Source organism: Anser cygnoides, chromosome 17 (genome assembly GCF_040182565.1).
Source record: "Anser cygnoides isolate HZ-2024a breed goose chromosome 17, Taihu_goose_T2T_genome, whole genome shotgun sequence".
Lineage (NCBI taxonomy): Eukaryota > Metazoa > Chordata > Aves > Anseriformes > Anatidae > Anser > Anser cygnoides.
Genome location: NC_089889.1, coordinates 10861014 through 10888394, shown reverse-complemented (window position 1 = coordinate 10888394; position 27381 = coordinate 10861014). Strand labels below are relative to the sequence as shown.

General features: G+C 39.7%; 2 protein-coding genes across 9 annotated transcripts in view; one reads left to right on the top strand and one right to left on the bottom strand.

Annotated features, from left to right (window-relative positions):
- RSPH14 (radial spoke head 14 homolog) overlaps positions 1–27381 on the bottom strand; it is a 109028-nt gene that overhangs the window by 11754 nt on the left and 69893 nt on the right. The window lies entirely within an intron of this gene.
- The window catches only part of GNAZ (G protein subunit alpha z), a 76403-nt gene continuing 59062 nt past the window's right edge, over positions 10041–27381 (top strand). Inside the window, exon 1 of one of the 4 annotated variants that reach the window (XM_048064111.2) lies at positions 10041–10397. The gene's annotated coding sequence lies outside the window, so the exon portion shown is untranslated. Of the gene's footprint in view, positions 10398–10675; positions 10969–16522; positions 17397–19892; positions 19999–27381 lie in introns of those variants that run through there. The other 3 variants (XM_048064110.2, XM_066978889.1, XM_013173635.3) reach the window with 3 other exon arrangements.

The following is a 27381-nucleotide window of genomic DNA, read 5'->3' as shown; positions in this document are numbered from 1 at the left end:
TGTCAAGAGAAAGAGGGTGGAGAGGAAGGGCCATCAAAAACAGAAAAAAAAAGAGACTACCTAACAGTGAGACTGAAGTTTCCAGGTGGAAATTCGTCATGGTTTTCTCAAGGGAACCAAACGGTGAAAGGTCTAGGGAGGTGAAAAGGAAAAGGGAGGAGACAGAATCGGTGGAGAGTTGTTTGAGAGTTGCTTGTAAATTAGAGCAGTCTCAGATCCTCACTTCTTACAGAACAAGCAATGGGCAGGGAAGGTAAGCTGGTTTTTCCAGTAGCCATATACTATTCTGGCATCCTCAGGGTCTTGACTTTTCATTGAAATGCTGTCCTTTCAGAGGTGCTTTATCTATGCAGAGAGTGTTCCAGATACTCTGGACATAGTGAAGCAGGAGGGAAAAAAAGTTTTCAAAATGCAAATAGTTGTATTTGCAGCTCCATTGTTAACACCATTATTGATCTTTTTCTCTGAGACCTTGTAATCTTCCTTTGGGCTGCTTTTTATCTCAGCACTCATCTCTTCTTCCTCATAGCCCTCTGGCCACTCTCTTTCTCCCTTTCATGACTCTTTTTTAAAATAGACCAAAGAGGTGTTGCCATTTATTCTGTTCTCTCAGTATGGCTGCAGGGCAAGTAAACAAATCAAATTTTGTAGAAAACAAAAGAGTCCTTTATAGCACATAACAGTGGTGTTTTGTTTTGTTTTTCAATTACATAGAGCACCTAAATCACATTACAAATTCTTTTCAGTACAAATGTCATGTTTTCAAATCAAAGCTGTTTAAATGTTTGTTTTAACAAGAAGCATGGCCACAGAGAGATGTACAGTGTAGCACCACATAGTGAAATTGTACGTAAACACAGATTCTATATAATGTGGATGTTTTGTTAATTCCTCAGAGGTCTCTTTGAGACGTTCAGAAACTATCTGAAATGATTCAACATAGGAAGAGACAGAAAATGAAAAGAAAAGCAGAGCCAGGCACAGCTGGAGCAAAAAACGCCGCCCTGCATCCTGGTGTGCCAGCAACCCGTCCAGTGCACAGCAGCTGTGAAATCCCAGCGTGGGAGCTCACAAGCTGCAAGTAGCCAAACGATCCTGACAAAATTCTTACACCTAGCGGCTCTCTTGCTAGCACTGCAATAGTTAAGCACGGTTTTAGAGGTAACAACGTGTTTATTAAACTAGTGAGTGCTAGCATACATGATATACATTGAACAAGGCAGTGCTGGTTTAGTGTTGCCTTTCTGAGTGCTAAGATGACAGCAGCAGATCCCTCCCTGGCATACCTTCCTTAATAACTCCTTGCTCACTACTGTTTAAATTGAAAAAATATTTTATTCTTTAGACTCCCTGAGAAGACTTCTGAGTCACCAGTCACAAGAGCATAGTTTGAGAACCCTGTGGTAGCTAACTTAATGATAAGATTCAGTATGTCGAGTTGCAGTGTTTCAGGCATTAAGGCTGTGTCAGGGAATACATTAAAGATGATAATACTTGAAAAATTTCTTTCCAGTATGTTTGGAGCAGGAGATAGACCACAATAAGTGAAATAAAACTTACCTGCCTGCACCCCATCAGCTTTATCAAGTCTTCCAATTAAAGAGGAAAACTCTGTTGGTATCTTTGAAAGTCAGAATATTTTCCTCTTCTTTGCAACCATAATTCCCTGTCTTTCTGTAATAAGTTAAACAGGAGTGTCCCAAAGGATGCCTGTGCCTGGAGGCAAAGAATCATCTCTCATCAAGGACTGAGAGGTGGAAAGTCCCTATTTAAATAAACTGAAGAGCTACTTGGGCATTAGAGACCAGAGGAAAATACTGCAGATACTGGGATCTGACTAGAAATAGTAAGCATTTCTATTTCAAACTATTTCACATCTGTGCATCAGCTAAATGCATTTATCTTATGGCAGCCCTAGGGATGTACCAGGTATAAAATCACATCCTCAATAATAGTGTCTGTCATATTCTAACTAAAAATGCAACAGCTGTGTAATTGTGTAAATAGCTGTATAACCATAGTAAGCATTATGGGATCTGCTCTTGTTGGAGCTACTGAGAATTTTTCCAATACTGAGGATTTGGGGATGTGATGTGTATGGAAAACATTAAAAAAAAAAAGTTATAAAAATATTAAGAAGTCAGCAGGGTCCTTGAAAAACCTCTTTCAAGCAGCAGCAAGGAATAGATAAGATTGGTCTGATAAATAAGTGGTAACTAATTCTCAGCAAAGAATAAAGAGACTCCTGTGCCATCTTGTTTCTGTTTTTAGAAACTTTGTTTTAATATGTGTGAAATTGTTATATCAAAGCAGCACAGACAATAATTAACATAGAACCTACAGCTAACATTACTGCACTAGCTTTGCTGTTATAATTTAGAAATCCAAGAAACAGATGATCTTTTTTTAAAACATATATATTTGTCATTTTGGTACTAAGACTGCCTGTGACATTCTGCTTGAAAGCAATGGGCTTAACCACCTAAGTCATTTATGCCCCATGAGAAGATTAGCGTCTAAATAACTTGGAGATTCTGGTCTACAGAGTGTCTTTGTCAGAGTACCTCTGGAAGCCCTGGAAATGAATTAGACAGAGTTGACTGTGTTTCACATAGAGACAGCTTCCAAATTGAAAAATAAATATTGGATTCTGATTTTGTACAAGAATTATCTACGGGGTAAAATCAATAATTGACTAAGACAAGTACCCTACTTCTGATGGTTGTCAGCTCCTCCTGTAGTGAAAATCACCAAAACCACTGTGGTGGTAATTATGAAATATGCTCTTTGTTGTAGTAGTGAATAATCCATGATCCACATGTGGATTGTTGGTCATTCACACGGCATCAGAAGGTAGTGTCTAAAATAAAAGCAACTTTTCCTTCTTTTAATAAAACTGTAATCATACATTACCATATAAAAGAAAGCAAACAGTCAAAATGATGGTAAAATAGAACCAATGCTGGCTTATAAAGATTTTTCTAGCTATAATTGTTACATATTCTTGCATGTTGGAGTACAAGCATTGGTATTTCTTACAGTGGTGTTTTTTTTTTTTCCTCATCAGAACTCTAGCTGTTTGCACCTCCCATATAATTAATCTTTTGTTTTCTAAGTTTGTAACTTATATTCATGAATCTGAACTTAAGTGTGCGAATGCATATGCACACAGGGGTTCAACTGATCACAATGCATATCGATGACAAAAATGAGGAAATTTCTCATATTTTATTTCTCTGGTAAAGTACATTTCCTTTATTCAGAGAAAGATTTTTATAAATTGTTAAAAGTAAAGACAGAAAATAACCCAGAGGATTTTTTTTTTCCTTGTTCTTTTGGATAAAGAAGGAAATGTCATCCTGAAATTTATTAATTTCCTCCACAGGGAAGACTTTGCCAAAATGCAAGAGGGAAGGAAAACAGTCTGACATATGTACTACTTGCTCCAAAGTCCTCAGATCAATTACTGAGAAAGAAAATTAAAGCCTTGAGATAACTACTCTCAGAAAGCTGAGCCTTAGCCATGAATTCCTACCCAATTTCGCATTTTCCAAATGAAATTTTCTCCTTTTTCGTCTTCTGGTCAGGAATGGAGACATGAAGCGATAGAATAAGACTAAAGGGACCAGTGCAGCCTTTTACCGTAAGAGACTCTGCTGAGTTCACTGCTTCCACAAATACTGGCTATGAATTCAATCATTCACGGAAAACAGTAGATTTAGTACATATGACAGAGTCAATATGTTCAGAAGGTAACCTGGACTGGCACATCTGCAAGCACTAACTTAAATATCAGATTTTATGCTTAATACCAATAATGTATACCAAGACTGCAGAAAGTGTTAACAATTACTATAGCAAGTTTCAATCACAGAAAAATTAATACTGTAAAGTGAACACAATTATCAGTTTGACAAATGTTCATGTGATTATTACTTACATTGTAGTAAGCTTTAGAGATTCCTATGGAGAAGGAAGGTCTGCTGCATCGCAGAGGCTTGTTGTAAAGAAATGTGAGAGACAGCTCATTTCCCAAATGGGTTATGGACGGGGCAAAAGGAGTGGGTGGGAAGGAAAGAGGCCGAAAGCTGTTTAATTCTTCAGGTTGAACAGCTGAGAAATAACAAAGATCCGGTTTAGTGTCACGGTCCCAATGTGCTCTTGTGGCTCCCCAGCCAGAGTCTTGTGGCCAGAGGGCAGACACAAGCTGCTGAAGCCCTGCCTGCTCCAACCCTTGGGCTGCCCCCGTTGCTGAGGAGGGAGACAGGGAGGCTGGCTGGGCCCCAGTCTGCCTGGCCAGCGGGGAGCGGTGCGCAGGCAGGTGGCTTCCTCAGGGCCACGGCAGGTCTTGGTGTTGGTCGCGTTACTGTGGCATCTAATGCTTCCTGAGAGCTTGGAAGGTTGCCCTTTGGTGGGCTGTCGTTTTACACTGGGAAAAAGGGTTTTAAACTTTTAAGGCTAACTGTCTTACAAGGCCTTAAGGCAAGAGAAATACACAACTGCGAGTTTTCCATTTTCAGAACTTCTGCTGAGAGAATAGTTGTTTTTTTAAAAAAATAACACACTGTCTTCTCTTTTCAGACAGAAAACTGAAAGACTAAAGCAATATTAATAAAGTTCAAGAAATAATTTTGTTAACTGTCATAAATTTCTGTTTCTGTAAGGCTATATCTGTGGAGCTGGTATTCTGCATTACTGTATGGACTTCCTTTTTTCCATTTTCTTCATTGTTACAATTTTCTTCCATTTTTTTGTCTATTTTCTTCCATCTTTTTTTTTTCTACTTTAAAAAATGACCCGGTAGAGAATTTCAAAGAAGAAACTGGTGAAATTGCAGCACCGACAAACCCACTGTTTGTGTTTCCTGATCTAGCATGCTGGCAAAGCTGCAATAAGTGAATTTTATCCTACAGTTCACACTGCGTGCAGTTGTGCCTAGAAGAGCACAACTGAATCGTTAAAACTGATAAAATCTCTACGTAAAGAAGACTGCAGTACTGTAGGCGGGTGAAATCCTCTTCTGCTTCAAATGGTCTGGCTTGGCAATTTTGTTCGAAACGAAGCTGGAGGAAATGCATCTCGGTTAGACCGGTAGGCCCAGATGGCTGCACAACATGAGTGGAGCTGTATGGAAAGGCAGATAACGCTCCGCTTCCCACACAGGCCTGCTGCCTTGCAGATTCCACTTTTTCTGTGGAAAGCCACATTCTTAAGGAAAACTACTTATACTACTCAATGAAAATTTCTTCCATTCTGGGTGAGGTTCTACAATAGGGCTTTCCAGTTTTTTAGTGCATATTTTAGTTCTGGCAATGAAAAATTCTTAAGTCTTAATTGAGTACCAAGGTATGGGCTGCTCTGGGGGTGATTTGTTGTTTGAAGTGATCCCCAGTAAAGGATGCTCTTGGGTTGAGAGCCTGATTCCTCCAGTGAGCTGTGAATCACAGATGTTGGCTGAAAGGAGTCTGTCACAAATAGGAACGTGACTTAACAGTAAATACACTTTCTACCTAGAGATGTTTTCCTGAATGACGATCTCCAAGTGAACGCATAAATGTGTTCCTGTAAAATGACCTTTTTATCATGTGGAAACATGCCAGATTAAAAGGTATGCACTTGGCTAGTGCTACTTATGTGCTTACATTTAAGAACATTACATACAGTGTATTCAAAACATTATGACCTGAAGCAGAGACAGTCATATTTGCAGCAGTTATAAGGGGTAGCAGCAGCTATTTAATCAGCTGATGAAATGACTGCCATTTTAATATCATGTTTTTAAAACCAACACTGATACAAGTAACTCTGAAAGTTACGTTAACTGAAAGATGTGATAGGGTGTTTATCCATTTAGTCAGTTCAGGCAAAGTTAGCACAATGTGCTTTGCCCACTGTGCTGGCTCCATCGCCCAGTTAGTCAGTAAGGGATTCTGGTGGCCAGACGTAGGCATCTAACACCAATTCAGCCATCCTTGGGTACCTGAGGCATCTGTCTGGGACTGTCGGGTATGACATAAGGCCAGCAGGACACTGGGCCATTTCTAAGGTGCAGCAGGAGGCGGACGGGATACCCTTGAAAGCTGAAAGTGGCCCCAGAGACTTGTGTCTGGAGGCTGAATTGCTTCCTGAGTCACTGCCATTTGTTTGTTGAATCGATCTTGTGCATGCCAGTGAGAGAGCAAGAGCTCTCTTTTAAAGTAGGAGTGGCAAATCACAAAAATCAGAAGTCACATTTACTCATTTCTCTGTTAGTTTATCACCAATGTAGTCCTAGACCCAACTGGCCTTTGTGCAGTTTTTCACCCCTCTCTGAAACTACTTCGTGAGGGGCAGTGACCAGTTACAGCCAGCTGAAAGCACCGCTTTGTGCATCTCTGCCAGTGACCACCGGTTGGTGGTGGGGTATGTATGTGATATCTTTATGGAGATACAAAATTAGCCATGGCCTAACATGGAGAAGGTGTACAACTATTTAAATTCCATTACTTAAACCTGACTGCAGCCATCCAGTTATTTACAGAACTGCTCTGGCATCTAAAGCCCCTGTAGTAAAGCTACCCGAGTGTCCACAGCTCTATTTCTGTAGCTTCCCAGAATTACCTCTGTGTCCTCAAACAAAATTTGCAGCCTTTTTTAAACTACCAACTTCTTTTTCCTGTTAATCAGATATTACAAGGTAATGCAATTGAAAAAAAATAGTGCCTGCTGAAGTTGTAGCTACAGCTCATGGTTCCTACATGAAGTAAAACTATCATCTGTAAAGGATATAAAGAAATATGAAATTGGATTAAAATTATTTTTCTAAGCATCTATTAAAATACATATATAAACAATTCTTTTAAGGCCCCAGTTTGATGCTTTTTCAAGTAGGGGCAAAAACATCAGTGAAAAAAATAAACTGAAATCAAGACATTGCCTCTTTTTATTTGTTTATTATTGTAAAAAATAAACAAAACCTAAATGCCTGCTTGTAACCTCAGGTGGGAGAGACCTACTTTCCACTCACTGCTTCAATGAATATTTAATCATTCATGCAAAGCGGAAAACCTTCAATCAGGGAGACTGGAGGAGGGAAAAGGGTATCCTAAGAGTAACCTAGAGCCTGTTGCTCAGAGCACTTTAATAGGACATCTGAGGCTGGTATTTTTTGTTTTAAAAGCTTTGGTTTCAAAAAAAATATTTTTTTTTCTGTTGAAAATTTCTTTGCTAAAATAATTTCTGGCACTCTTTAATTGCATCTCCTTGGGTGCAATTCCCTAAGGATCTGTATGTTTCAATCTCAAGTGATTTTGTCAGTTGTTCACATTTCACTGATCTTTCATTCTGTGCTGTACTAAATGATCCCGTTTCTTTTGGGGTTAAAGTTTGAGATGTTGTGTTCCACCCCCCCTTCCCTTGATAACAAAGAATGAGGAAAGAATATATATATTTTTTTTTCTTAACTCCTTCATCTTATTCATGTTATCTCTGTAGCATTCTTCACATGGAGGTTCTGGAGGAGTCAGGGCCCGCGTACCCAGCACAATGCTTATGAGAAGTGAGGACTGCTGTGTAGTTAAGTGCACAGGAAAGCCAGCATATCTTTCAGGGCTCTAGGCAAGTCTCCAAGCAGCTGTCCACCAGCTGCTGGATTTAATGCTTTTTTTCCAGACTTGGCTTCAGTGGCAAGTGCTGATTCAGCAGCCAAGCCAATGACTGTGAACTGCAGATACAGTAGGTATAATAAAGCCATGAAGGAATGTAGAGGCACTTACATTTTTAGGGTTTGGTTGGTTTTTCTTTTTTATTTTTTTGTCTGTTGGAAAACTAAAGAAGTCCTTCTCTTTAGTTGTTTGTGGTGTCAGCTGTAATCCATTATCTGGGCTCACACTCTCAAATATCTCCCACGAAGGAGATAGGAAGATTAAACAGTTGATACGAAGTGAAGCCCTCTGCTACCTGAAGGATATGAGAACAAGATAAAAAGGCGAAAACCTAGTAGAAAGTGAATTTTCATCCTAAGTGATAACGTGAAAGGAGTTCGGGCTGATACCACCTCCTGGAAGGTGCATTCATGATTTTTTTCCCCCCATCTCACAGCCACTGGTACAAAGCAACAATTTGCCAGATATTTATAAATATCAGATTCCAGTCATCTGCACTTGATGCTATTTTAACATCTTCCAGGTGAGAAAAAGGGTTAGAAATAAAAATATAGCCTTTTTATTCTTCTCTAAATGTTCTGTTCAGTTCTTCATGCTCAAAGAGAATCCCAGACCTGCCTATAAATATCTAACCCAGATATACAATTGCTTGTTAAAAAGAGGGTGTTTGGTAGAAAATTGAATGAAATAGAAAATGTCTTTTATTATATTTTTATTACAGACCAGATGTGGCCTCTCAGTTTTCCCTCTATCATTTGGAGATGTAGATTCACCAAGAACATTGTATGTGTGCTTATAAATATTTTGATGTTGTCATGGTATAATAAGGGTAATTGATTAGAAAAATCCCTATGGGATTTTGCACTTAAGAGCATGTTTCTGTTCCAGCACTATTGTCTTCAAACTGAGCGTGTGCGAATGCATCTATTTTGATTGATCCCAACCAGAAAGCAACAGTAAACAGGCAAGGACTTGGCTTTTGGTCAATGAGCTGCACTGGCAGGCTGAGTGATCCTTGTGCAGCTGGGGGTTCCAGTGGGCTGCATGCTAGAAGCTGCACACCAACAGCCAAACGCTGCTCCCTTCAAATTAAAACCTGCTCTGAAACAGCAAAAAATGTGTGACCTGCCTGACATGGAAGAGAGAGCAGAGATCCTGTCAGCTCATCACTGTTTCTTCAAACTACTAGACAAATCACTATTTCCAGGCAAAAAAGGTAACATAAACTATTCATTTTCAGTATATATGTGTATATCTTCAGGCTGTCTATATAGAAGAATACCATTTAGAGCACTGAACTAAAGAAATATGTTTTGACACCCCATCTGACATTGGGATGTATGCTATTTTGAGCCATATATTTCCCTTCAAGTTCCTCTGGGGGCTTAGCAACATGTAGTGCAGTCAACATGAGCTGAAAGGCCCTGAGTGAGAAGTTCTGGGTGCAGGACAAGGTGCAGTTGAAGAAAACAGACAGATCTGCTGCTTTGTTTTTCGGATGAGTTGGGTTTTAACTCTGCCATTAATGAACAGCAAGCTCCCCTACTGTGGTGTTGAAACAAAACCACCCAACTTCTCAGAAGACAACCCACCCCGTTACTTGCGTGCTGCGTGCTCATGATCCTTCCTGTACAACACCTGATCTACTGTTAGGTGCCTCCCACAAAACTGCAAGATAGCAAGTGTTTCGTTATATCAGTCAAAAGTATTGAAAGTGCTGAAAGCTCTAGAGAGCATGTGAACGAAGATCGTCCTACCCAGGATGATGGCAGTTGATGCTGATTTTTCTACCGAAGTTGGTAAATGTGTGGAAGATGCTTTTCTCAGATATGAAGTACTATACTGAAGATACACGTAATGCGACAGTTTCTACAGTAACTACTTGTTCTTTATGGAGGAGCAGATTAAACCTGTACACTTCGTTATTGTTCTTTTGTCCTATTATCTAGACTACTCAGCTACCACAGATGCGCTGCTCTTCCATTCCCTTGCCAACGGAACTATGTCAGGGCTTTACGCACCTGCAAGCAAAGAGTGCCTTTGGGACACACAGCGCTCTTGGAACGTAACTGACCACTGCCTGATCATATGAAAGTGTCAAAGGATGTAGACACATTGTGAGATATCGGAAGCTAAAATTTCAAAATTCAGTTGTAGAGATGAAAAGGTGAAAAAGGTGATCGATCACCTTTTTTTTTTTTTTTTAGTAAGATGGGGCACATTTACGATTTGAACACTGCCATTTTGCTGGGAAAACAAGGCCAGTTATGTGCATGACATTTCTTTTCAGAATGCTAGGAGTTCACCAGACTAACTTTGCCAGTGGGGTACTCGCGTGGTGCGAAGAAGACCTCAGATGTGTTACCTCCAGGAACCACACGGTACACCGATTCCTAGCTCTTATTTCTGTGCAAGAAAAATAACGTTGGTACCTTGTGTTTTACACTAAAACATTTCATTGTTATAATTGCTGATAATCTCAGCACTGCAAGTGGTATCATTTACAGGAATCGGATGCTTTCTGAACTGTGTTAGACTCGTGGACAAAATGCCTGCGTTCCACCTATGCCTGAGCGCCTCCGTTGCCGTCTCCAGCAGAAATGCATCAGCAATAAATCGCGGTTATGAAACTGGCGGGGCAGGGAGACATCATCGCTGCGTGGCCGGGGCTGCAGGCGCCGCAGCGCAGCCAGCGTGGCAAGGCGGCTCGGAGGAGAAAGACGCCAGGTGAAGACGACGCAGGACGCGAAGAGGGTAAATCCGCCGAGGAGGAGGAGGGCGGTCAGCGCTACCTGGAAAAGCCCCACCGCGCGGTGCGGGACGCGCACGGAGCCCCCTGCCCGGTGCTGGGCCCGGGAGGGGCGCAGGGACGGGCCCCGCGGCGCCGGGTGCTCGCACCCCGCTGGTACGCGCGGCGTGGCCCCCGCGGGCACGCGCGTCGCCGGACGCGCGCCCCCGCCCCGGGAGCCGCCCGCGGGGCCCCGCCGTTGCCACGGCAACTGGTGCTCGCCGCCCCCGGCTCCTCCTCTCGCCCCCCTCCCCGCGCCCCCAGCCCCGAGCGCCTCCTGCCTGCCGCCGGGGCACGGCGAGCGCGCCCGCTGCCGCATTTTGGGGGGGGAAGGAGGGAGGAAAAAAAAAAAAAAAAAAAAAGAGGATTTTGGATGTTGTGTTCCTGGAGGAAAGCGGGGAGGCGCTGGCTCTGCCTCCTGCTCGGGCCGCGGGGTTAGCGTCTGCGGCCGCGGATGTGCGGGGGGCCGGGGAGGCGGCGGCGGGGGCGAGCGCCCGCCCCGATGGACTGAGCGGCGGCTAGGCGAGGCGAGGAGAGGTGGGTGAGCGAGCGGCCGCGGTCCTCTTCCCCTCCCCGTCAGGTCGGTGCTCCGAGCCTCCCTCTCCGGGCGGCTCCGAAAGGCGAGGGGGCTCCCGCGGGGGAAGGCGCAGCTCGGGGAGGCGGCGAGCTGGGGCGGCGGGTCCGGCCCGATGACCTTCTCCGGGGGTACCGGCCACCCCTCGGCGGCTGCTGCTGCTGCAGCCCGCTTCCTTCCCCGCAGAGCTGCCGTCGCCCTGCCCTAGCCCGGCTCCAGGGCCGCTGGCAGCCCCCGGGAACCTCCGCCGGGAGCTGCCGGGGACGGCCCCAGCTGGTGTCGAGAGGATGCTCGGGGGGCTCGGTGGGGCCCGGGGCTCTGCCTCTGTCCTGCGCCCCCCGTGCCGAGCAGGGCGAGGTTGCAGCCCGTTAACCTGCACCTGTGGACGGCTGCAGCCGCAGATGCCAAGCACAAGTTTTTTTGGTACGTTCGCTTCTGCGTTTCTGGTGAGCGAGGGATGCACGCAAAGCCGGCACCTCGATGTCAGCCTGCCGACCGACAGCAAACGTGTGGCCGCTTCATTTCTGGTACTGCCACTGATCTGATCCGGGTTTGGCTGTTTCACTGCGGAAGCTGCTTGTAATGTGTTCTCGCAGTATTTGCTCTGGAGGCTACTGACCGATCTCAGCAACGTTTTCCTGTGCAAGATTAGTGAAAAACTCGCTGGATTGCCATTCAGCATTTCTTTATATCTCTATACTCGCCCATACTGTTGTGCCCACGATTTGTTTTTTATTTGGGCTCCAGGTTTCGCGCCACTGTGGGTCACACCCTTCGGGCAGCTGTCAGAATTTCTCCTGCAAAGGTTACAGCAGCAGGTCAGGTAGAAAGCCACAGTATCATGAATGCTTACTTGTGGATCATAAAGGAGTAAAAATGAGCATGTATTTTGTGCTTCCTTAGAGAAAATTGTGGCTGACTTTGTGGATGGAGACATTTGAAGTCCAAGTCGATGCCTTAAGTACTGTTATGGGCAGAAGCAGTGGCTTTTCAACAGGGCACATATTTGCTAACTGAAGAGATACAGGTACAGGGATGCAGCTCTGCCGAACAGAGACGTTTTTGCTGTTAACTTGTCTGTCTCCATCAAATCGTTTGGTTGGAAGCTGTCACCCAGAAGCACAGATGCCTGTCCTTGGGTAGAGGACATTATTACAAGCTAGGCCTGTGCGTACAGAAGGATGAAGTTCCAGTCTTCAGCAAGCCAGTGATGAGTGAAATCAAGAGAACATCTTAGCTATATGGAGTATTTAGAATAAAATCTCGTATCTCCCATTACAAAAGCACTGATCTGCATTTTCAGAGAACCCCGTTTTGCCTGTATATGTATGCACACAAAGAAAAAAGGCGGACGAATTCCATGTAAGGCCACAGAGATTTCATTCTGGCAATGGGCCTTGCAGAGGTGAATAAACTCTGCTACATAAAGAATGTGCCGCCTCCGTCTGAGGAGTATGGTCTTGGCACTGCATTGGCCACTGGTGGACCAAGTTGAAGGACTCTTCTGGAGGCATTGTTGCTTTGAAGGCAGATTTCAGAAGCTTTTTGTGCAGCTCAGTGTTTCAGCTACAGGCCTTGGGTTTGAATTTAACTATGATAATCTAAAAATAACCAGCCAGGTAGTGCTGGAGGACTGAAGTGAAAGAGTTTTGGTTGTCTCAGTTTGGATTACATACTAATGGAATAAGGTTTATTACATTTTAAGAAACCTAGGCGGATGCAGAAGACAGTAATTTCTCCCTTCTTCTTAAGGAATCTACCTGCTGCGATGTGGGGAAGGGGATAAGCTGAGGGATAAGGATAACAGAAAATTCAGTAGCCAATAACAGCTTAAATCCTTAAATGGTGAAGTCAGCTCTTCCTCTCCAACCTAAGCAGATAATGATTTTGACAGCAGATAGAGTCTTGGGTGACATATAGTAGTGAGGCAATATAAAGGAATTGTGTCTCCCCTTTTCTCCTGAATTAAAGGAAAATGCCCTCTATTCTTTGGGCTAAATCACTGTAATTCCACTTATTTCAGAAGATATTCTCCAGAAATTTGTAACTGAAAATAAGAACTGAATCTGAGTAACTCTGCGTAAAGGTTTGGTCCTGCTTTCATGGGAGTCATTGGAAGTTTTGTCACTAATGTCAGTGGGACAGAGCCCAGGCTCAATACGAGCACTCACTCACTTTCACCGATCAGATTCTCCCATGCCCTCTAGGATCAACAATGTTGAACAGTTTTATGGCAGACTTCAGTGAGGTCATGGTCTCAATGACAAATTCAGTAACTCTTTACCGGCATCCCAAGCTTTAGTTTATAAATTATCAATGATTATTAATCATGTTCTTGTAACTGAGAAAACTGTAGGGTCTTTGCTAAAACACTGGCCTCCCATAAATGCTGGTAATGCTGATGTTACCCACCTCCAGCAGTAACAGCCTACTACAGGAGCAGTTAACTATTTTATTTTATGTAAGATAACTCTTAAACTAAAACCCTTCAAAATCAAAATACTGGCATAATTAGATATATTATTATTTATACTTGGTGAGATAAATTGTCCTATTTTTATTTAAAAAACAAGATTAAATTATGTTTCTTGTGATCCCCAAGGTATCCAGAGTAAACCCACATCCATTAATAGTCACAGTAGATTTGCTCCAGTCTACCTGAGAGGAGAATTTGATTTACAATTGTTATATTCAAAGTCCATGTTTTTATTAACCTTTACAGAATCTAAGAATGGTGATTAAGAAGTCCAAATTTCAACAAAATAACAAATTTTGTTTCAAATTAACAAAAGGGAAAAACTAGACCGATTCAACACAAATAAAATTGACTCCCTTCTCAAAGTCCCCTTGCAATTTCAGGTCCATGGAATACACAGAACACGTCAGAGAATGGTGAAATTCAGCCCCTATTTATTCTCCTACTAAATCTGGAGTTGCCACAAATTAGTAATGTAAGTCATCCTAGCTTTATGCCAGTGTAATCAAGAACATAATTTAAGTCTTGAAATGAAAGCTAGAGAGAAAATAGGCTTCTCTCTCAACTGTTGCTTTTCATTAACACTGAAGGGCATTGGTGAAATAGGATGGAAGGAATAGATTATTGAATGGCCATCACTTCTATGTTACCTAGACTCCAAACGCTTGTTACTATCAAAAAAATTTAAAAAAAAAATCACAACTAACAAAACACATGGAAAAATTTCAAAGGCAACGGCTTTCCCTTTTTTTTTTTTTTTTTTTTAGACTTCTGTATCTCACGACATTATCTGTCGTTCAGCAGAAACTCAGCTCTCCCCAGAATCCCATTTTATTATTTAGCATTGGACATGTAATGTATATCTAGAGAATATAGTTTTATCCAACAAATCCTATTTTCCTTTGCCCTTGTTTTCTCTCTAAGCCCCTTACACCAGAAGCCTGTTTCTGGTCTGGATTGCTAAGTCATCACATCAAAAAGACAAGTGTGATAACATTTCCAGACAGTTCCATGCTACAGAAATAGCCTGTGAAATTACCAGTGATGATGTTGGCCAATAGAAAGACATAAAGAGGCAAATTTGAAAAACTGAATTCAAAGTCTAAGTATTCATTATACTGTTATACCACTGTGCCTATAGGAAAGTTAACAAATTATTTTCTCTGTGTATTTTGCACACCTGGAAACCAGTAAGTGTACGCAGTTCAAAAAGCTGGTCCATACAGTGGGGGGACAAACAAAACTTGTCATTATATGTCCATTCAAAATAGAATGAGATTAGCATACATGTAAAGTTGTGAGATGCAAAAAAGAACGATAATAACCAGAAAGTAGAAGACCATTTCTTAGGAACTACAACTTGTTAATCTAATTTTTTTTTACAGTGGATTTATGCAATAGTAATTCCCTGGACTTTGCAGTTGGAAGGATTCTCATCACTTTTAGATACTTACAATGGGTTATGTACGTATGGGGTAGTTGGTTAGGCTTTCCATAGATTTGGTGAAGCAAAAAACCAGATTTGTACAGTGCAATTTACCAAACTATATTTCAATCACTATCTTAGACTGAGATGAACTGACCTCTGGAAATGACCGTTTGTCCCACTGGCTACAAAAGAAGCAGCGTGACTAGCTGAGAGGTAGCCACCTACGTGCATATGCTAAATCTGGACAGATGCGTGTCACTCTTACTGTCTGTATTGTATTGCATTAACCAATTTTAACTAGATAATTATGATGACATTTTCATGTTTCACCACAAATACTTGTAAGTAATAACATAGTAGTATTCCTACCCCTACCTAACAAGCCTGTTTTATTTGATAGTACCTAGGCTAGCAGACTATTTTCTTCCTCTAACCATATCTTAACAATGCTATTTTACTGTGGAGGAAGGACTCCACTCAAATAGTATAGTAACACAGGTCTTTTATGCAGTTTTTCCTACTACTACAGGTAGTAATTGTAGCGTGCGTTCCCAATGTGTTTCAACCCTTATTTTGCATGCCTGCTTTCTGTATTTTCCAACCTTATTGAGACAATTTGGGATAACTACCTTTATCTTCCTCAAATACAATGACACAAACACAGACAGCATATCAAATGTTGATGCACAAACACAGTTGACACAGTTGTGTTGTGGAAAGAAAAAACACAATGAAACTGAATTGTAATCAATTCAGATGAAAGTGTCATGGCATGGTAACAAAAATACAGCTGGATGTTTAGCTCTGAGAGGGCTTGCTGTTTGGATAGGGTAAGTACCTGGTTATTATACCTCTTCCTGTAAAAGAGAAATATACGTATGATTCAAAAGAATACTTAAGTATTATGCAGGGGATGTCTTGCTGAAAATAATACAGTTCATGTTACAGGTTTTTTTTTGTTTGTTTTTTTTAATTACATTTTTTCCTCTGGGTACCTACCAGCACAAGGCATAAAATTTGAATATTTACATTATATTAATAAAATATTATTTTATTTGGATAAAGATATATAATAACCATTTACATATATATGTAAATTAGAGTGTTATTTTTCTGACTGGATGTTTTATGAGGAAAGAAAGTATAGCAGATGTTGACTGTCCCTAGTATTTATGCTCTGGCAGAAGATTCAAACTGATATCACATAACTTTTTTATATAATTTAAATAAATAAAATCTCTAAGCCAAGTAATGCATACGATATTAATCAAATCCATTCTAAACTAAAATATACAAGAATAAATTCTGTTGCGCTAGAGCATCTCCCTGTATTGCTAGTGAGTTGACGGTGTCCTTCAAAATACCTTTACTGCAACTGGTTCTTGGTAGGAAGATTTTCTCTCAAGATGCCTTTCAGTGCCTGGCCTTTTAATTTTAGCAGAGTCAGAGAGCTAAAATAGAAGCCATTTTGTAACTGGCAGATATTTTTATATTTTTACAATTGGTAAGAAGGTATTGTGCTTTCATTTTTTATTGCTCAGTAATGGTAGACTCTCTCCTTAAACATTAATTTCAGAGACATGTTTTTACCTCCTTTTCAATCCATTTATGTCCATGAACAGATAAACTTACCTTAATTTGTAATTCAGTGACATTTATGATGGTATTTCAAATTCTAAGTTTAGCTTACTTCGAATTTGAACAATTGTTCTATTATCATATTGTTTCCATTCCCTGACTTGATGTGCATTAAGTCCTCTGATTTCTTGCTGTGAATGTTCCCAAAAGCAGATCTGAACTTTGCCTCATGACTGTGACTACGGATGTGTAAAGTTTGTTTTCTTTGCAAGCGTGTTCACAAATAGACATAGAATACCAAAGCCTTTCTACAATTTTTGTAAGTTATGGGAAAAAATACTTGGATGCTAATTTCAACAATTTATTACTTCAACGGATTAGCAATTGTTTGTTGTTTCAAATATGGTCAGATTTTAGGCTGAAATGCACAGTTCCTATATCAGTACAATATTCTTTGATTCCACAGGTCGATTAAATATATAGTGGTCTAAAAACATGAAAATATCAGGCATCAGCATCAACAAGAGGTAGGAATCTCTGTCTTAACAGTGCAAATGACAATTCTCCGTTTTTGCAAAGAGGACTGATTGTACACTGCCATCCTGAGCAATTCTATGTAATAGAAGTTAAAGCACTGCTGAAGTGATAACCTACCACCGAGAAAACGCAATTACTGGTTCTGATACAGTCCCGTTCTCTGCCAGTGCAGGTGGGTTATTATATGGGAAAACTAAATGCTTACAGAGAATATTCCCCTGGTCTGTGACAAGAGACGCGTCTCTCCATGTTGTGTTGTTGGCCTAGAAACTCTTCACTTTTTCTCACTTCCGCAGCCAAGGAAACCAAGAACAGCCACTGCTATCATGGCCTCTTGGGATCATACCTGGAAACTTCTAATTCACGCTCAGGTACAGACAGCTCTAAAATGAAGGTTGGATCATGAAAAAACATTTTCCCAAATTCATATCTTAAATTAAGCATAGTGGACTAGAACTATCCGAGATTCTCTGTATTTTTGACTTATTCATATTGCTTTTCTAGTCATGTCTTCTGATCCTGGCAAACAGTGAATGCCGAATAGAAAATACTGCAATATCCTAATTCAGAAATCATTTAGGCAGGATAATTTTTGTAAGAACTGATCTGAAAGAAATGTGTAATGCCTATTATATCAAAAATATACTTTAAAAGGAAAGTTGGACACAATTACAAGGAACTCTAGAATTATACTATGAAGTTAATTAACAAATGATAGGTGAACTTCTCAGTGAGCAGAACAATCATCTTCCTTCTTACCAAACTCTTAGAATGATTCTACTAATAACATTATTTTATTCTGGGAGAATTTCATAGAAGTCACATTCAAGTGAGTACAAAGACTGCAAAGTGCTCTTCCATGACCCTATAGTCTACATTGCTTCTGTACTTTTCCACCAGTCTTACATAAGAATCAAACGGAAAAGGCTGACTAAATGGAAGTTTATAGCACCCCACAAAAAAGCACCTCGAAGATGGACAAGCAATTAACAATTACCCAGTATCATCTATAGGACTACCTTTTAAATACAGGAAAACAAAACAAGAACACCCTGTTAACAAAAACATTTGTATTTAAATGCTTAAAAATAATTTTGGTTGATATTATCAGGGCAGCGGCCAACTGAAAAGGCAAGAGTTCTTGTTCTTTTCCATTAGTGAGAAAGCACAAGACATTGCCCATGAAAACCTATGCAGTTCTCATTCCATACTCAGCCTGTAATTCTGAACTAGAGAACTTTTATTAGGCTAGGAATGCCTTCCTGTGCTATCCTGAATAAGCTTACCAAATGAGCTGACTGGAGACAAATGATAAGTTTGGCTGTCAGAACCAAGAAAGGCTAAATTTGATTAAAAATCTGAATGAAGAATGTAAGAACTCTTGCTGGGGGTACGACTTGTTAGTCCTCACTGAAAATAACTGGAGTAAAATAATTGAGGCGTTTTCCTTCCTCCTGCTGTCAAATTCTTGTTGAATAACAGTCCTCTGATCACAACTAATAAAAATGCCATTAAAAGCTTCTCATGTTACACGGTCAGCAAAATAATACAGATTAACACTGGGCAAATATCTTAATTATTTTGAAAAGTATTTTTAAAAATAAAATTCTAACTTACTTTGTATATGCTTGTATTTGATTTGTATGTCAGAGTAAATGGTACATAGAAGGTGTACAGTCCTCCCAAATTAATCTGTTTTCACCTACTTTATGGTGAAACATGATAATATTATCAGAGAGAATTTCGAACATATTGTTTTGATCAAACACATCATTTTGATATTCTTGGACAGTATCCTTACTCTTGGTGCTGCTTGTCTCCATATATAGGTAGTCTGTGATTAATCCAAGCTTATCTATATGACTGTAATTTTGGATTCTGGATACTTAATGTTCTCATGATTTATCAGTCAAGAATTATTCACAGAGCTCATTGAAAGCTTACATAAACAAGTCAATTCAAGAAAATAATAAAGTGCTTGTAAATGTTTTTGTAAAGGAGGCCAGATGGAATGCTGTCAATCTATAACAGCACTGTTCATATTCAGCAATGAAATATGATGTGCAAATGGAATTTTTTTAGACATGTTGTTTATTATCTGTCTTTACGTAAGTTGTGAAGAAGACTTATATTTGATGGAGTTAGATTAAGAGCCATCAACCTCATCACCTGGTTCACTTGGTGTCTGCATCTGTTTTGTCAGAATCATCAATTATAGACTCCGTATTTTTTTAAATATAACTTGAAATGGTATTTCAGAGTTATCTAGTTACAAAATCCCTATGAATACTATTTTTTTCTACAAATAATTTCTCCAGCTTGTATTAGAATTGGCCAGAGGCAGGTGGAGATCTACAGAATACAAGCAGTACAAGGTTCATAGTAAAAGATTTCAGAAAATAGTATTTCACCTTGATGGACAGACTCTATTCTGCAACCAACCCCAAAAACGTGAAGGGACAGCTAAAGCTATTCATATGCAGAGCATCCATTTACACTACCTCATGGCAGATATGAGAAACACAAACCAAAATTGTATCTCCTTCTTAAGGACTGACAAAAAACATCTCCAGAAAGTCAAGGTGACAAAATCTGTATTTTGATGACACATCTACAGTCTTGTTCTGTTACGTCTATGCCATTCCTGTGTCTCTAAAACAACAGAAGTATTTAAAACTTATAGTGGATATTTCCCTAATGTGTGGAACCTTCAGTAGGCAAAGGGATGACCTAAATTGTTTCTAGTTTTCCTCCTGAAGTACTTGGTGCAAAAGATAGCTTGGGAGGAGGAGACTGCTAGTGGGTATGATTTCAGTGGCACTGCCTCTTAATGGGATTGCTGCCAGCTGGTAGAACTTGAAATAAAATTCCAATTGCTTTAAGGTGGGTGAAGTGTTTAGCTATTTCTTTCATTTGTCTGCCTTTGGGGGAGGTAGGAAGATACCTCATCAAGCATTTTCCTAGTGTTGAGAGGTAAGAAATTTTATATTTCTTGTTTTCTGGAATACTTTTAGCTTTTTGGGTTGATATTACATAAGGACTTATTACTTGTAAGAAGAATTGTGTGAGGAATTTTCAGTCTTGCAACAGTAAAGGTGCAAAAGCTGTTGTTAAGAGTCACTGAAGGCATCAAAAGGCAGTATTCATCTTTTCCTAGTTATGATACTGGCTTCAATATCTCAACTTAAAGGTCTTGAGGTGTGTTGTAAATGAACTACAGCATACCACCATCTATGCTCTTACTTCTAAGCACAATTACCCTGAAAGGCTACGAGTGGTTATCAGGCAAGAACTGGCATGATATGTAACCAGGGGTAGCTGAGAACAGACAACTGTATATGTAGACAACCTCCCCACCCTGCCCCTAGCTGAGTAATCTGAGTGCTAGAAGAACACAAGGATAGCTCTGAGACCAAAGTTTTTAAGACAAACTGTTACTCTGTTATCCATCGTGGGTATTGCCTCCTTTTTGGTAAACTTGCTTTGGGGGTTTAGAGTGAATTTAGAAGCTGGAATCCATCCAGCTGCAATAGTTTTTGTACTGTTTTGACCTACTGTGCCTACTACTAATACCAGAAATGAGAATTGAAAAACTAAGGATTTATTGCTGAATAATGAATAAAGGCTAGATTAGCACCTTTCAGCTTTAAGATAATTTTAGGTAGTATCACAGCTGTTTGAGTCAAAAAGAGATGTCACTGAGCATAAAGAGCAAGAAGAACAACCATTTGAAATCTTGCTGTTAAGACTGGTACTGTGTGCTTACAGTCATGTCTTTGTCTGGCTTGTGAAACTCTTACTTAAGCTCTTCATAATGCTAAATACAGGAAAAAAACCTGCAAACTAGTCCTTATGATTGTTAAATGTAGCAGTAGATCAGTTCTTAGTACTTGATTCAAGAGCTTATTTTAAACAAAATGAATGAAATATAAGGATCACAAAGTGGTGAGATAACTAAGTACCTTGGAAGAAGAGGAGATAACACTGGTTGAGGTGTGAGACAAAAGGAAACTTTTCTGACCTCAGCATAGGACAACTTGTACACTGAGAGAAAGATGATTTTCAGACAGAAGAAAAGCAAACTGTAATGGGGGAAAATATCTGAATACTGAAAACATGCTCATGTACAACTCAAACTTGAATAGCAGAAGTAATTACCACTTGTTTTGTGTTAATAAAACACCAAAACAATCCTGTATGTTAAAAAAATCTAGAACTGAAATTGCTACTGCTAATAGTAGTAGTCCAGTTACCAGTGCACAGGTTAAGAATAACAAAAGATATGGTCGAGGAAAAAATGTGATTATATATATATTTCCTGTTATTAGAGATGAACCAAAATCCACTATATGTTTTAGGTCTGGGGAAAAGTGTTTATAGGCTTGCTTGAGGCTGAAAAAGGCTGTACAATGCTGTCAAATCTAAACTATGGCACTCCTACGTTGCTACAACTACTCAGATAAAGAGTCTGTGCAAGCTTCCTCAGAAGATAGGCTTAGGAGGAAATTTTTCACTCGGAGGGCAGTGAGGCACTGGTACAGGCTGCCCAGAGAAGCTGTGGCTGCCCCATCCCTGGAGGTGTTCAAGGCCAGGTTGGACAAGGCCCTGGGCAACCTGATCTGGTGGGTGGCATCCCTGCCCATGGCAGGGGGTTGGCACTAGATGGTCTTTAAGGTCCCTTCCAACCCAAGCTGTTCTCTGCTTCTGTGATATGATGATTAGGCTTATCAGCTCATTTTGCTACCTATGTAGTTTAAAAATACTGAATATTAACTAATAGACTATATCTACTCTCTTATTTTTGTTGTAGACAAAAATCATACGCTTGAAATTACATCGTGATAGCGATGAAGAGTGTATAGCCCTAAGAATGTGTGAAAATATCCTGACTATTTTTGTCATCGCATAACCAAACTTTCTATGGTCAGATTTGTTTAGGCCTAGTCAATCTTATAAGAACAAACGTTACAGAATACATACCAACAGAAGCCAGGCTTGGAACATGTGCATGTAGTTAGAAATGAATCTTAAAATGCGATGATACTGATCATGCTTCATATCTCCTAATAATACAGTAAATGATGAGATCATATAGAAAGCTGGAGCTGAAAGTTTGACTGTTCATATCTATCCTTACAAAAATCTTAAGCTGTGGATATTCATACACAAGAATAGTGTGAATCATGCACTAAATAGTAATTTTTCATCAGTAAAACTCCATTCATTGCTAGCAGTTAAGTAACCTGCTAGCAATATTTTAAAATACAAAGTAATACATTTACTTCTGTCCTGTTGGTCAAAACAAGGTACAGGCTTGTATCGATGCCTGCTGAAGTCAACTGAAATCCTTCCTTTCATGATTGGTAGATCATAACCACAGCCCTCTATTCTTATTTTTCCCTTATACAATGGCAGTGATATTTATTATGCTGAGGAAGAAATAGGAATGTTCTCACCCCAAAGTATCGCTTATCATAGGCTGCCGTTGCAGCACAACTACTTAAACAGAGTTCCTCTAGCTCTTATTGCAACCTCAATTAGTGCCAACTAGGAATATTCTTGATCTTCTAGAAAAAATGAGGTTGAATATGGAAAAAAACCCTAACATATTTAAGAAATTTAGATCTCTCCAGGGGATGAGCTGTGAAAAATGTGCTAAGAGTATTGCTAGAATTGTTTGCACTGAATTTAAGCCATAAGAATGCTTGTTGTCCTTCATCATTCAAGGCTAAACTCATTTGTAGTACCACCTCATATGTAAAATGTTATGCATCTAGATGACAAAGCAAAATGTACAAAAACTACTAGCTTAGATTTTTAAACCAGGAGCTAATTGGTCATTGTATGATGCTGTACTGGTATGTTAAACACTTCTGGTTGCAGAGCTCTGTTTTGTGATGTAGAGGTACATCTGCTTTTTAGATTGTGTTTGATATGAAATTGTTTTGCACCCAGATCATGGACAACTTCATTCAGCTTGTTTTAAATAAATAAAAGCTCCTTTGGATTAGAGGGAGCGTAACTATGGTAAGGGCTCAGCTGTCTGAGGTGTATCTGCTGAAGCTCTTGCATACAGCACGATTGTAAGGCTGTCAAAGCTTCTGAATTTCAAAAGAGAAGCAGAATGAGACCATGCGTAGGCTGCAGCTGTAATCTGTGCTTGGTAGCATACGAGTCCTTTCCCATGAGTCACATTTTATAGAACAGTGGATTCTGTTTAGCCTCGTGTGTGTGTGCATGCATGTGTTTGTTGTTGTTGTGCTGGGCTGTGATCTAATACTTTTTCCACGCCTTATCTCCCCTTCTGAGGATAAACTCATGTTTAATTTGAATTGTTAAGATGGAACCTAGGAAATCAACAATTCCCTTCTGATGTAGTTCATATGATTAACTTCATATGTGGTAAAAGTCTGGAAATTGCTCTTTAACCTACCCACCAAATTGATTCTTGATAACAGCCCTGTCCCTTATGCTGATATTTGCACTATTTCTTCATTTCTTTCTCATGTTGAGTGAGAAACGGCACTTTTACACAATGTTATGTCTTGCTGTGAGGATGATAGCTTCAGCATGTTTGTCAGGTTTACTTTACGTTCTTCCCTCAATCAGGCTATCATGAGAATTATTGGCTTTATTCTTTCATGGTCTTGCTTTCCTCTTCTACTCTTTTCCACTTGGATCAGCTCTTTGCCCTTCCTGTATCACGTTGCTCTTTCTTCTCATGCTTTTTAAGCTCTCTGAACTCCCATATGCTGTTCTTCTCATATCTCCTATATTCTTTTTTGACTTCATCTCTTGTTGATAATTTGCTGTTCCTGCGTAATCATTCAACCTATGTCTGTTTTTTTTTTCTATGAAACATTACTCATTCTCTGTTGCTTGGTTCCCAACTTTAACTATCACATTTCCAGTCCATTCATTCCATGCTTTCACTCAGCCTTTTTGTGAAGTCATTGTTGATAGCTTCTACTGAAACTTTCCTATTTCACTTTCCTCCTTCCAAAACTTTGCTCTGTCTCTCACTGCAACGTCTGCATTGCCAACTACCAGCCTTTATTCACTCTGGGCAATGGCTTTTCTTCTGACTTTTCTATCATTCTGGCAGAAAGCTGAAGACCCAACTGACTCTTTCCACTATAGATTTATTCTCTCCTTTTATTTTTCTAATGTAATTAAATTCCATATGTGCAGATCCATCTTTACAACTTCTGAGTCAATCCTTTTCTACCAAGCTTTTTTTTCTTCACGGTACAGATTCCTGCTAATTTTGTCTAACATGACATAGTAAGATGTATCATCCATTCCTCTCAGCATGCCTTTCCTTCTCTTGCTATCCCTTCCCTGTTCTTTTCATAGACATGGAAGTTTCTTGGCTTATGTGTTTATATATTATTTTATATATATGTGTGTTTATATATTGTTTTCAATTTGCCCTATGAATCTTACTTGGCTTCTGTGACTTTCTCTCCCATTCTTTGCCTTAATTTTTGCCTCTTGTCTGGTTTCTTTCTCCTAAACATACAAGCACAACTGTGATTTTTTTCTGTATGGTGTTATCAAAGATAGTTTCCTAACCATCATGACAGACAAAATTCATCTATTGTTTCCATGGCTCCTACTTACTGGAGCACCTTCTCCTTGCCTCTTGCTCAGACTAGAGCTTCAATCTTTGACTCTTCACATGCTGTTTAAATCCTATAACTTTTAAAACAAACAAAACCACTTCTTTTCAGGACACTGTTATATGCACCCAGACTCTTGGGTTCTTACTAAATTCTAGATTCTGATTTTGACCCCTTGCTAGGTTGCATCTGTCATTGGAACAGTTTATTACAAACATGTTTTTGCTCTCGTATATGGCCTCTTATGCACAGGCAGAGAAATTTCCTTTTAAAGGCTATATTGTAATCTTGTTTCAAATCCCTCTAATTTTCTTCTGCTATAACACAATTTCCTCCTGCTTTCAAAAAGTATTGCATGCAGTAAGGTTGAGCAAGTAATAGCAAACTTGCTACTGTATTCATGACCAAACTAAATGTTTACTGTTTTTTATGTAATAGTCATCTCCTTAAGCTCTGTAAGACTCCTAAACAGCAACCCCCTTTTCCAATGGTGTATGAGTCTTAGTTCATGAATAGCCCACCTCAACTACAACACAGATGATAAAAGCTACGTAAGAACTCTAATGAAGCCATAACCTACACTGCTGTCATCATCTGAGCTGCTTACAAAACACTGATGCTAGCACTGAGTGGGTGCTGCTTTTCATTTGTTGCTGTGTTACAAATTTTTAAACGGGTCTGATGTTTGTATGTCCCTAAAGCAGCTGCTATGTGTGCTGTTTCTTTTCTCCCTTGTCTAGCAGCCAGCATTTCCTGCACACCCACTGTTAGACACACTGTAATATTCTTGTAATATTTCATTCTTTATGGAAGTCTAAAGGTCAATTCTAAAATGACTGCTGTGGGAGATTCTGGTCTTAGTTAAATCACTATGAAGCACAGGAGATTCTGTATGCAGTCACTGACACTACTACTTTCATCAATGCAACTCAGAACAGAACTGCTGTATTTTTGGCTCTGTCCAGGAAGCAGCTGGTGTTACATACTGGTTGTGTTGATGCTGCTTCTCACTTTTTCACACTAGTTTGGGGTTGTTTGGACTTGCTAATACAGGTCATGATTTAAAATGTCTACCAGGTGGTGATAGTATTTTTGGTATTAATGCTTTAGATGATTTGTTTCCCACTTCCTGAAGGAAACGAGGTATGTGTAGTTATCAGGGAAAATAACTAGCAGGTACTTGTACTCTAATGTGGTCTTGATCTTAGCTGCACTGGTGCAAACTTGAATGCCGTTAACTAAAGATTACAATCTAGCTTTATAAAAATAGGGGTTGAATACTTGGTTTATAAAGTATACTTTGTTTTCACTATCAACTCTTATGTTTCCCTAAAACTTGGATCGAGACTACATGCTAAACTGTGACAGGATTGATATGCTTAGCTAGTGGATACCATTGACTAGCATAACTTGTATTTGGATACTGCTGAAGTATGTGGGATGTTTACACTTATGAATAAATAAGAGATTTTATGCAGTGACATGCTGTATTCTATCAGTGAAGCCTACATACTGATAGGTACACAAGGACTGCATGGAGTAATCGCTTTCTCTGGGCTCTCTCCTAGTTCCCTGCAACACTTCCTTCTGACATGTATGCCCAGGTGGCAATTCTAGCAGGTCTGAGTATTTATATAAAATCACAATGAGAATTAGCAGATGAGAACCTAATGGAACTACTGTCAGCAGTAGTTCCTACTGTTGGGAGATAGTAGGGAGATGAGGCTCAATTTCTTAGAGATCACGATGGATCAAGTGAAAAAAGATGACTTTGTTTAATATGTTCATATATATTAAAAACAGCTACCATTACAGTTGTATTTTCTGATCACAAGCAGTACCTCTTGTTGGGCATCTAAGAAACAAAAATCACAAGCTATGACCATCTTTGAAAAGATGGGCTTGAGTGACTTAACATCACAAAGAGCCACCATGGCAAAGGAAGGTAGAACTCAGTAGTCCAGCTCGACAAAGGGCTAATTAAATCATGACACTATCACTTCTTTCTTCAGTTGTCTGACTGACACGATATGCATTTTAACTGCGGTAACAAACCACCAAAGACAACAGCTTTCTCTGTTGCATTCTCTTGTTAGATCATTAGATCCGATCCAACCTGTTTTGGATGGGACTATAGTGTACGAATATGTAATTAAAACTTTTGCCGTAACTAATATATACAACTTTTGGTACTTGAATATTAATCCTTAATATTCTTCTAAGATATCTTAAATTTCACAAGGGACTTTCTCCAATAAAACTAAACTGGATTCTACCACAAGATGACATCCTGATATCTGTACAGCTTAGTTTCAATTTGAAACTCTTGGATTCAAAGGAAAGGGTGAATATCATTAATAAGAGGATGTTACCTTTGTGTGGAAAGATAGAATATCAGGGATTTTCAAAAATACTTGCAGGCAAGAAGTGCATGATCGGACTGGTCCGAGCTCTTGGCTCTGGAGACAAAGGCATTCTAGTGGATATGAAATATTTCTGATTTTCCTTAGTATAATGTCTTTTCCTTTCCCTTTCTTTTCTCTCCTTTTTTTCTTAAAATTCTAGACTGTCTAGTCCAATTTCTCTTGTTGTACATGTTCTATTTGGAATTGAATCTAATCCAGTTAAAACTAAACTTTTGGAAGGTCTCTAACTTCTTGCTTTGTAAGAATAGCAAACACACATCCACACCATAATGCTCACCTTCTGTAATGTCATATTCCTGTCTCAAAGT